Source organism: Terrapene carolina, unplaced genomic scaffold (assembly GCF_002925995.2).
Source record: "Terrapene carolina triunguis isolate 2854851 unplaced genomic scaffold, T_m_triunguis-2.0 Scaffold211, whole genome shotgun sequence".
Lineage (NCBI taxonomy): Eukaryota > Metazoa > Chordata > Testudines > Emydidae > Terrapene > Terrapene triunguis.
Window position 1 is genome coordinate 17,515,249 of NW_020664562.1, and position 11,138 is coordinate 17,526,386.

Genomic DNA, 11,138 nt, shown 5'->3' on the forward strand with positions numbered 1-11,138 from the left:
GATCAATGTCAGGTGGCCCAGAGGGAATGAACAGAACAGGTAATCATCAAGTAATCCATCTCCCATTCCCAGCACCTGAGAAATAGAGGCTAGGGGCATCATCCCTGCCCAGCCTGGCTAATAGCCATTGATGGACCTATCCTCCATGAACTTATCTAGTTCTTTTTTTAACCCTGTTATAGTCTTGGCCTTCACAACATCCTCTGGCAAAGAGTTCCACAGGTTGACTGTGTGTTGTGTTTGTTTTAAACCTGCTGCTTATTAATTTCATTTGGTGATCCCTAGTTTGGGTGTTATGAGAAGGAGTAAATAAAACTTCCTTATTTACTTTCTCCATGCCAGTCATGATTTTATAGACATCAATCATATCCCCCATTAGTTGTCTCTTTTCCAAGCTGAAAAGTCTTATTAATCTCTCCTCATACGGAAGCCGTTCCATACCTCTAATCATTTTTGTTGCCCTTTTCTGAGCCTTTTCCAATTCCAATATATCCTTTTTGAGATGGGGCGACCAGATCTGCATACAGTAATTTCATGCTATGCATGGTCATGAGCTATTGAGCCCTGGCAAAAATTACATGTGGATTTTGCCAAAAAGAATGAGAAAGTGTACTTTTTTCCCCCAGATGCTCAGACTACTTCAACATTGTACTGTATAACATTTTTGGCATAGATTATTTTGAATACTGGTCCTCAATTTGTTTCTGAGAACATTCAAATTTTCCTTAAGAAAAATTCTGGTAAAACTCACTACATCAGACACTGCACTCAAATGAGTTTGCAGAACACTTTCTACAGACATCTAAAAGCGCAGAACAATGCAAAGTTATATTTCAAACTTTCTTAAAATGGTATAAGTCACTTAAGATCACCTCTCAGAAAGCTTCAGTAAAGCTATTAAACTCAGTTCAGAATTGAATTGGATTTGCTTTGACCAAATTTAGCAATAGAACTAAATGAAGCACAGCAGAGTAAGAAATTCACAACATAAGCATCCCAGTCTTTTATGTTTAAATAAAAGCATAGTGATTCAAAATTACTGGGGAGAAATGAAGTGGGGGAGGTGCCTGAGAGAGAGGTTGGTACGTACAGTATTGAGACGAGTGGTATACCTGATTTAGGTAAGTAGTGAAATGACAAAGGGTATGTCTATACTACGGAATTAGGTGGAATTTATAGAAGCCGGTTTTATAGAAATCATTTTTATACAGTCGATTGTATGTGTCCCCACATAAAATGCTCTATGTGCATTAAGTCGGCGGACCGCATCCACAGTACCGAGGCTAGCGTCGACTTCCGGAGCGTTGCACTGTGGGTAGCTATCCCACGGTTCCCGCAGTCTCCGCCGCCCATTGGAATTCTGGGTTGAGATCCCAATGCCTGATGAGGCAAAAACAGTGTCATGGGGGATTCTGGGAACATGTCGTCAGCCCCCCCCCCGCCCCCAGTGAGAGCAATGGCAGACAATCGTTTTGCGCCTTTTTTCCTGGGTTACCTGTGCAGATCACATACCACGGCAAGCCTGGAGCCCGCTCAGCTCAGCTCACCGTCACCATATGTCATCTGGGTGCTGGCAGACGTGGTACTGCATTGCTACACAGCAGCAGATCCTTGCCTTTTGGCAGTAGATGGTATATTACGATTGGTATCCATCGTCGTCGTACTCCTCAGTGAGTTCGGTCAGAGGCACCTGGGCAGACATGTTTTGTCTCCTGGAGACTCAGTCCTGCCGGCAGTCCTATTGCACCGTCTTGACGATGATGGCTAGCAATCGTAATGCAGCATCTTCTGCCAAACACCCAGAAGATGCCGATGGCTATCAGTCATGCTGCACCGTCTGCTGCCAGCCTAAGATGTAAAAGATGGACCAGATTTGTTCTGAATTCATTTGCTTCCCCCTCCCTCCGTGAAATCAGTGGCCTGCTAAACCCAGGGTTTTGAGTTCAATCTTTGGGGGGGCCATTCTGTGTGACAGTTGTTTGTGTTTCTCCCTGATGCACAGCCACCTTTGTTGATTTTAATTCCCTGTAAGCCATGTCGTCACTCACCCCTCCCTCCCTTCATCAGACAATAGTTTCACGCCTTTTTTCAACCCAGACGCCATAGCACTGGGATCATGGAGCCCGCTCAGATCACCGCAGCAATTATGAGCACTATGAACACCACGCGCATTGTCCTGGAGTATATGCAGAGCCAGAACATGCCAAAGAAAAATCAGGCGAGGAGGCGATTGCAGTGCGGCGACGAGATTGATGAAGAAATTGACATGGACATAGACCTCTCACAAAGTACGGGCCCCAGTAATGTGCAAATCATGGTGTTCATGCCGTGGAACGCCGATTCTGGGCCAGGGAAACAAGCACAGACTGGTGGGATCGCATCATGTTGCAGATTCCCAGTGGCTGCGAACCTTTCGCATGCGTAAGGGCACTTTCATGGAACTTTGTGAGTTGCTTTCCCCTGCCCTGAAGCACCAGAATACCAGGATGAGAGCAGCCCTCACAGTTGAGAAGCGAGTGGCGATAGCCCTGTGGAAGCTTGCAACACCAGACAGCTACTGGTCAGTCGGGAATCAATTTGGAGTGGGCAAATCTACTGTGGGGGATGCTGTGATCCAAGTAGCCAACGCAATCAAAGACCTGCTGGTATCAAGAGTAGTGACTCTGGGAAACGTGCAGGTCATAGTGGATGGCTTTGCTGCAATGGGATTCCCTAACTGTGGTGGGGCGATAGACGGAACCCATATCCCTATCTTGTCACCGGAGCACCAAGCCAGTGAGTACATAAACCAAAAAGGGTACTTTTCAATGCTGCTGCAAGCCCTGGTGGATCACAAGGGACGTTTCACTAACATCAACGTGGGATGGCCGGGAAAGGTACATGATGCTCGCGTCTTCAGGAACTCTGGTCTGTTTCAAAAGCTGAAGGAAGGGACTTTCTTCCCGGACCAGAAAATAACCGTTGGGGATGTTGAAATGCCTATAGTTATCCTTGGGGATCCAGCCTACCCCTTAATGCCATGGCTCATGAAGCCTTACACAGGCAGCCTGGACAGCAGTCAGGACCTGTTCAACTATAGGCTGAGCAAGTGCAGAATGGTGGTAGAATGTGCATTTGGACATTTAAAAGCGTGCTGGCGTAGTTTACTGACTCAGATAGACCTCAGCAAAACCAATATCCCCATTGTTATTGCTGCTTGCTGTGCGCTCCACAATATCTGTGAGAGTAAGAGGGAGACATTTATGGCAGGGTGGGAGGTTAAGGCAAATCGCCTGGCTGCTGATTACGTGCAGCCAGACACCAGGGCGGTTAGAAGAGTACAGCAGGGCACGGTGCGCATCAGAGAAGCTTTGAAAACCAGTTTTGTGACTGGCCAGGCTACGGTGTGAAACTTCTGTTTGTTTCTCCTTGATGAACCCCCTCCCCCACCCCGGTTCACTCTACTTCCCTGTAAGCTAACCACCCTACCCTCCCCCCTTCGAGCACCGCTTGCAGAGGCAATAAAGTCATTGTTACTTCACATTCATGGATTCTTTATTAATTCATCACACAAATAGGATTACTGCCAAGGTAGCCCGGGAGGGGTGGGGGAGGAGAGAAGCGCTGGGTGGGGTGGGGGAGGAGGGAAGGACAAGGACAAACTGCACTTAAAACTTTAAAACTTTAACACTTATTGAAGGCCAGCCTTCTGATGCTTGGGCAATCCTCTGGGATGGAGTGGCTGGGTGGCCGGAGACCCCCCCCCACCATGTTCTTGGGCATCTGGGTGAGGAGGCTGCGGAACTTGGGGAGGAGGGCTGTTGGTTACACAGGGGCTGTAGCGGCGGTCTCTGCTCCTGCTGCCTTTCCTGCAGCTCAACCATACGCTGGAGCATATCAGTTCAATGCTCCAGCAGCCAGAGCATCGACTCTTGCCTTCTGTCAGCAATCTGATGCCATATCCTCTTCAGCCTGCTACTTGCTCTCTTCAGCCCGCGATTCAGCCTGCCACCTCTCCTCTCGTTCATATTGTGCTTTTCTGCACTCTGACATTGTCTGCCTCCACGCATTCTGCTGTGCTCTGTCAGCGTGGAAGGATATCTGGAGCTCCGAGAACATATCATCCCGAGTCCGCCGTTTTCTCCTTCTAATCTTCACTAGCCTCTGCGAAGGAGAAACATTTGCAGCTGGTGGAGGAAAAGGGAGAGGTGGTTAAAAAGACACATTTTAGAGAACAATGGGTACACTCTTTCACGTTAAATTTTGCTGTTCACATTACACAGCACATGTGCTTTCATTACAAGGTCGCATTTTTCCTCTTATATTGAGGGCCTGCCGGTTTGGTGTGAGAGACCACCCACGCAGTGCCAGGCAACAGAATTTGGCTTGCAGGCAGCCATGGTAAGCCACAGTCTTTTGGCTTTTTTAACCTTCATAACATGTGGGAATGGTTTCAAACAGCAGCGCCCTCATTTCCCATACCAAGCACCCATTGGGTTGACCATTTAAAATGGGTTTGCAATGTAAAAGGAGGGGCTGCACAAACCCAACTATCCCCCCTCCTACACAACACCCAATTCTCTGGGATGATCACTTCACCCCTCCCCCTCACCGCGTGGCTAACAGCGGGGAATATTTATGTTCAGCCGAGCAGGAATGGGCACCTCTGAATGTCCCCTTAATAAAATCACCCCATTTCAACCAGGTGACCGTGAATGCTATCACTCTCCTGAGGATAACAAAGAGAGATAAGGAATGGATGTTGTCTCCATGCCAGCAAACACTGGGACCATACGCTGCCGTGCTTCGTTATGCAATGATTCCAGACTACGTGCTACTGGCCTGGCATGGTAAAGTGTCCTACCATGGCGGACGGGATAAGGCAGCCCTCCCCAGAAACCTTTTGCAAAGGCTTAGGGAGTACATGAAGGAGAGCTTTCTGGAGATGTCCCTGGAGGATTTCCGCTCCATCCCCATACACGTTAACAGACTTTTCCAGTAGCTGTACTGGCCGCGATTGCCAGGGCAAATTAATCATTAAACACGCTTGCTTTTAAACCATGTATAATATTTACAAAGGTACACTCACCAGAGGTCCCTTGTGTGCCCTCAGGGTCTGGGAGCATGCCTTGGGTGAGTTCGGGGGTTACTGGTTCCAGGTCCAGGGTGATAAACATATCCTGGCTGTTGGGGAAACCGGTTTCTCCGCTTCCTTGCTGTGAGCTATCTTCATTGTCTTCATCATCATCATCTTCCTCGTCCCCCAAACTCACTTCCGTGTTGCGTGATTCTCCATTGATGGAGTCAAAGCACAGGGTTGGGGTAGTGGTGGCTGCAGCCCCTAGCATGGCATGCAGCTCCGCGTAGAAGCGGTATGTCTGCGGCTCTGCCCCAGACCTTCCGTTTGCCTCTCTGGCTTTGTGGTAGGCTTGCCTGAGCTCCTTAATTTTCACGCGGCAGTGCTGTGCGTCCCTGTTATGGCCTCTGTCCTTCATGCCCTTCGAGACTTTTTCTAATGTTCTGGCATTTCGTTTACTGCTACGGAGTTCAGCTAGCACTGATTCGTCTCCCCATATGGCGAGCAGATCCCGTACCTCCCGTTCGGTCCATGCTGGAGCTCTTTTGCGATCCTGGGACTCCATCATGGTTACCTGTGCTGACGAGCTCTGCGTGGTCACCTGTGCTCTCCACGTTGGGCAAACAGGAAATGAAATTCAAAAGTTCGCAGGGCTTTTCCTGTCTACCTGGTCAGTGCATCTGAGTTGAGAGTGCTGTCCAGAGCGGTCACAATGAAGCACTCTGGGATAGCTCCCGGAGGCCAATACTGTCGAATTCCGTCCACACTACCCCAAATCCGACCCGGAAAGGCCGATTTCAGTGCTAATCCCCTCATTGGAGGTGGAGTAAAGAAATCGGTTTAAAGGGCCCTTTAAGTCAAAAAAAAAGGGCTTCGTCGTGTGGACGTGTCCAGGCTTAATTTGATTTAATGCTGCTAAATTCGACCTAAACTCGTAGTGTAGACCAGGCTAAAGAAACATAGTGAGCAGTTGTTAATAACTAATAGAACCAAGAATAGAAAGTGACACTGATCACCTAAGAAATACAATTGTTTTCCTTTTCACAGCCTGGCTGTAACACCAGTGGCAATGTTAATGTAAGAAGGTGCATGTCTCTCAATTTAAAGGTGTAATACACAGAAAAAGAAGTCACAACAAATACTAACTACAGAGACCATATCCTTGAAGCTTAAAGATACCATTGATTGAAATCTAGTCAATGTCAAAATTGAGTTAGAAAAGTAACTTCAAGTTCTATGCCTGCTCTCAAGTCCCCTTCTGATGTTTATACTTTTACAATCACATCTTACAGCACAATAAAGACAAGAACAAATTACTTCACTTAGGAAAGAAAAGTTAAATGCACAACTACAACTTGGGGAATAGCTGGCTAGGTATAGTACTGCTAAAACGGATCTGGGGGTTATAGTGGAGCAGAAATTGAGTATGAGTCAATATACGATGCGGTCATTCTGGGGTGTATTAACAGGAATGTCATATGTAAGACACAGGAGGTAACTGTCCTGCTCTAGTCAGGTAGAAACCTCAGCTGGAGCTCTGTGTCCAATTCTGGGTGCCACACTTCAGGAAAGATGCAGACAACTGGAGAGAGTCCAGAGGACAACAACAAAGAATATAAAAGTTTTAGAAAATCTGACCTATGAGGAAAGGTTAAAAAAACTGGGCGTGTTTAGTCTTAAGAAGACTGAGGATGGAACCTGATAAGTCTTCCAATAGGTTAAGGAATTGTTATAAAGAGGATGGTGATCAAATATTCTCCATTTCCACTGAGGGTAGGACAAGAAGCAATGGGATTAACCTGCACCCAGGGAGATTTAGGTTAGATATTAGGAAAAACTTTCTAACTAGTTAAGCTCTAGAACAGGTTTCCAAGGGAGGTTGTGGAATACCAATTATTAGAGGTTTTTAAAAGCAGTTTGGACAAACACCTGTCAGGGATGGCCTAGGTTTACTTGGTCCTCCCACAGCACAGTGAGCTGGACTTGATGACTCCTCAAAGTGCCTTTTAGCACTAATTTCTATGATTCTATGATTTTCCTCTTGTAAAACAACACTCTCCTTCCACCCTCTCCCCCACTCCCCCCGTTGCTGTGTGAAAGATCCATGCAAACAGGAAATGCTGACTGATGATTATACAGGGTGGAAATGAAAGTGAATATACACAAAGTTCTGTCAGACACAAAGTAAATTTAACTGGAAAAAAGAGAGAAAAATCTTAGTAATAGTAATAGTAATCTTAGGTGTTACTTTTAACAATAGAAGATACAAATGTTTTCAGATACAAGTGCAATTTTTAAGGTGACAGTGCCACTTTAAAAGTCTCCAGTCCCTGCAGGTGTAAAACTTTGCTAGGGTTAATATGCTGGTTTCCTCTCCAAACCTTATTAGAACAGCAGGAAGTAGCATTCAATGAAAGGAAAATACAAGATAACCAAGGAATGTTTTGCACAGATCTTCACTTGCTGGAAACTATTAGTAGAGAAGCACAAAGGTTTCTCCATATGAAGTGAATGACATGAATTTGAGTATTTTCATATGTTTACAAAAAGACTAGGGGGAAAAGACCTTCACCTTGTCAAACTATATTTCACTTAACATTGCCAAAGAAAAAAAGTGAAATTTACATGTCACAGAGCAGGGAGCATAATGGTTAAATCATAGAATATCAGGGTTGGAAGGGACCTCAGGAGGTCATCTAAGTCCAACCCCCTGCTCAAAGTAGGACCAATCCCCCAGACAGACTTTTACCCCAGTTCCCTAAATGCCCCCCTTAAGGATTGAACTCACAACCCTGGGTTTAGCAGGCCAATGCGCAAACCACTGAGCTATCCCCTCACCCCAAGGAGGTTAGGAGGAAGAGTAGTTCAAAAGGTAAGGTCTAGTTGCTGCAACACAAATTTAGAGACATAGTTTTCCCCATCTATATCTCTATATGGTTCCCAGCAACCTTTTGCCCCACGATCCCTCTTATAAAGGAGCTGAATCATATTTCCACCATAAACTCCATTGGGCAGGCCTTACTTCCACAACACATTTCATCAAAAGTTTTCATCCATGTGTGCCTTCTGCACACAGATCGGGGAGGTAAACCAGACATCTAGTAGTTAAGATTTGCATAGGTTCACTGTGCTCTATTAACTCTCCATGGTATTTGTTGCCACAAACTGGGGTTTCTTCACTCCTTCCAGATGGGGAAGGCATCTCAGTAGAGTTTGTCAAAAAGTTAAAGCCTATCTTTGTAGACAAATTTGAAATTGGTTTTATTTCACTGTGTTCAAAACAGACCAATTTTTGTTATTGTTAAGTTTGTTGTGGATTTTCTTTAGGCTACATCTACACTGGAGACCTTACAGTGGGACAGCTGTTCTGATGCAGCTGCACTGCTGTAAGATCTCTCATGTAGCCGCTCCATGTCGCGGGAGAAAGTGCTCCCACCGACATAATTAAACCACCTCCAATGAGCGGTGGTAGCTATGTCGGTGGAGAAGCTCTCAAAGAAGAAATTTTGTTTGAAAAATGTTGATCCATTCTAAGCCAAAGTTATAGCTAACAGAATACTGCCTACTGAAGATTTTCTCAGTGCTCTGGTGTAAATCAGGAGTAACTCAACTCAGGTCAGAGAAGTTACACTATTGTAAAAGTAATGTAAGATGAGAATCAAGCTCTTCACAGTGGTGTAAGTATGAGCAGAAGTAGGCCCAACTAGGCCTATTTTTAATTAAAATGGGCATGCTTTAATATGACAGTTTTTCAAAATGTGGGATTTCAAATCCTCGATACATTTTTCAATGAAACATTTTGAAATACTTGAAAATTTCTTGGAGAATATTGCACCCTCTTCTAATTCAAACAGCACCACAAAAATGCAGCCACTTCTGCATTGGAGGTCAGATGGTAGGCAGACAACACCACACTGCACAATCATGCAAGGGAGAGGAGTTTTATTTAACACCATTTGAGCAAACCCCTGCTCTTATGCTATGAGATATTAAATAGAGCTGACTGGAGCATGACAATTCTGTTTCACAGCAATTTTTAAGGTTTCAAAATATGTTATCACTCCATACTAGAGCATGTGTGTGCAAGTGTGCGTCATACTGGGGTAAAGTCAAGTCAAAAGAGATCAGTTTTGCAATCACAAGCATAAAGATATTTCTTCCCCTTCAGTCATAAAGTTTTCCTAAGAAGATCAACTAAGGACTAACAAACTGATTAATTTCTTTGTATATATTCAACATCTGTAATCAAATTTCCACTTCTTGTCCTCAGTAATTATTCATCTGTCACTCAGGCTTTGAGACACAGCTGTACTGTTAATAAAAAATATAACCTGACCAGCAACAGCTGGCAGCATAGATATCTTCAGCTTTTGTGCCTTTACCTCAAAGTGGGATCCTTTTTCTCTCTGGAATGGTTTCTACAATTTAAAAGGAAACAATGACCACACAGACAGTCCCTCAAGCAAACTTTAATCAAGTTTCACTGAACCTTGATGGAAATAATAATGAATAATTTCTCAAGTAGTAGTGCCTACCTCCAATTCAAATCTCAAAGTACATGAAAACATCTAAGCAGCTATCTAAGGGTGAAATTCACTTATCCCACACAGAATACAAGCAATTGTACTTTGCATTAATAAAGTGCTCAGGGGACTGGAGATCAAAATCTACCACCAAATTGGAGGCCAGGTCAGCAGAGCAGCTTCTCACCTCATCCCTTCCAGCTGCTACTAGCTGGAGTAGTGCCAATAGCTGTTAGGGCTAGTGGAATCACATATCTGAAGACCTGGTGGCCCATAACACCACCAGGTTAAGTCACTGGGGAATATGGAGGCCTCCTGTGAAGCCCACAACTTACCCTATGCAGTCTCCCTGCAGGACATAAGAGCTGTTTATAGGCCCTCTGACCAGGGTGAATTTCATACTAACTAACAACAGACATGGAAATACTGTGCAATGTCCTCTCAAAATAAAAATGTTAGCATTTACGTGGATCTAGGGGTCTCGGGAGAAGATTTTCAGTGGATTGTTAGATCTGATTATTTTCCACCTTCTTCCCAGAGAATCAACTCTCATCTAAAACGGTTAATAATCTTTTACTGGGAGGTAACATTGAACAGTGGATAGAGCAATGCAGTGGGACTCATTTGACAGTTCTTGGGGTACCCAGGATTGTGAGTCACTTTGCTACCCCACTGCCTCCAGGATGAGGAAGACTTACGTGTACTTAACTAGAACAGGAGTACTTGTGGCACCTTAGAGACTAACAAATTTATTTGAGCATAAGCTTTCGTGGGCTACAGCCCACTTCTTCGGATGCATAGAATGGAACATATATTGAGGAGATATATATACACATACAGAGAACATGAAAAGGTGGGAGTTGTCTTACCAACTCTGAGAGGCCAATTAAGTAAGAGAAAAAAACTTTTGAAGTGATAATCAAGATAGCCCAGTACAGACAGTTTGATAAGAGGTGTGAGAATATTTACATGGGGAGATAGATTCAATGTCTGTAATGGCTCAGCCATTCCCAGTCTCTATTGAAGCCTAAATTGATTGTATCTAGTTTGCATATCAATTCAAGCTCAGCAGTTTCTTGTTGGAGTCTGTTTTTGAAGCTTTTCTGTTGCAAAATTGCCACCCGCAGGTCTGTCATTGAGTGACCAGACAGGTTAAAGTGTTCTCCTACTGGTTTTTGAATGTTATGATTCCATAATGTCAGATTTGTGTCCATTAATTCTTTTGCATAGTCCGGTTTGGCCGATGTACATGGCAGAGGGGCATTGCTGGCACATGGCATATATCACATTGGTAGATGTGCAGGTGAATGAGCCCCTGATGGCATGGCTGATGTGATTAGGTCCTATGATGATGTCACTTAAATAGATATGTGGACAGAGTTGGCATCGGGCTTTGTTGCAAGGATAGGTTCCTGGGTCAGTGTTTTTGTTCAGTGGTGTGTGGTTTGAACAAAAACACTGACCCAGGAACCTATCCTTGCAACAAAGCCCGATGCCAAGTCTGCCCACATATCTATTCAATATCTCTTGAATAGACACTGGGAATGGCTGAGCCATTA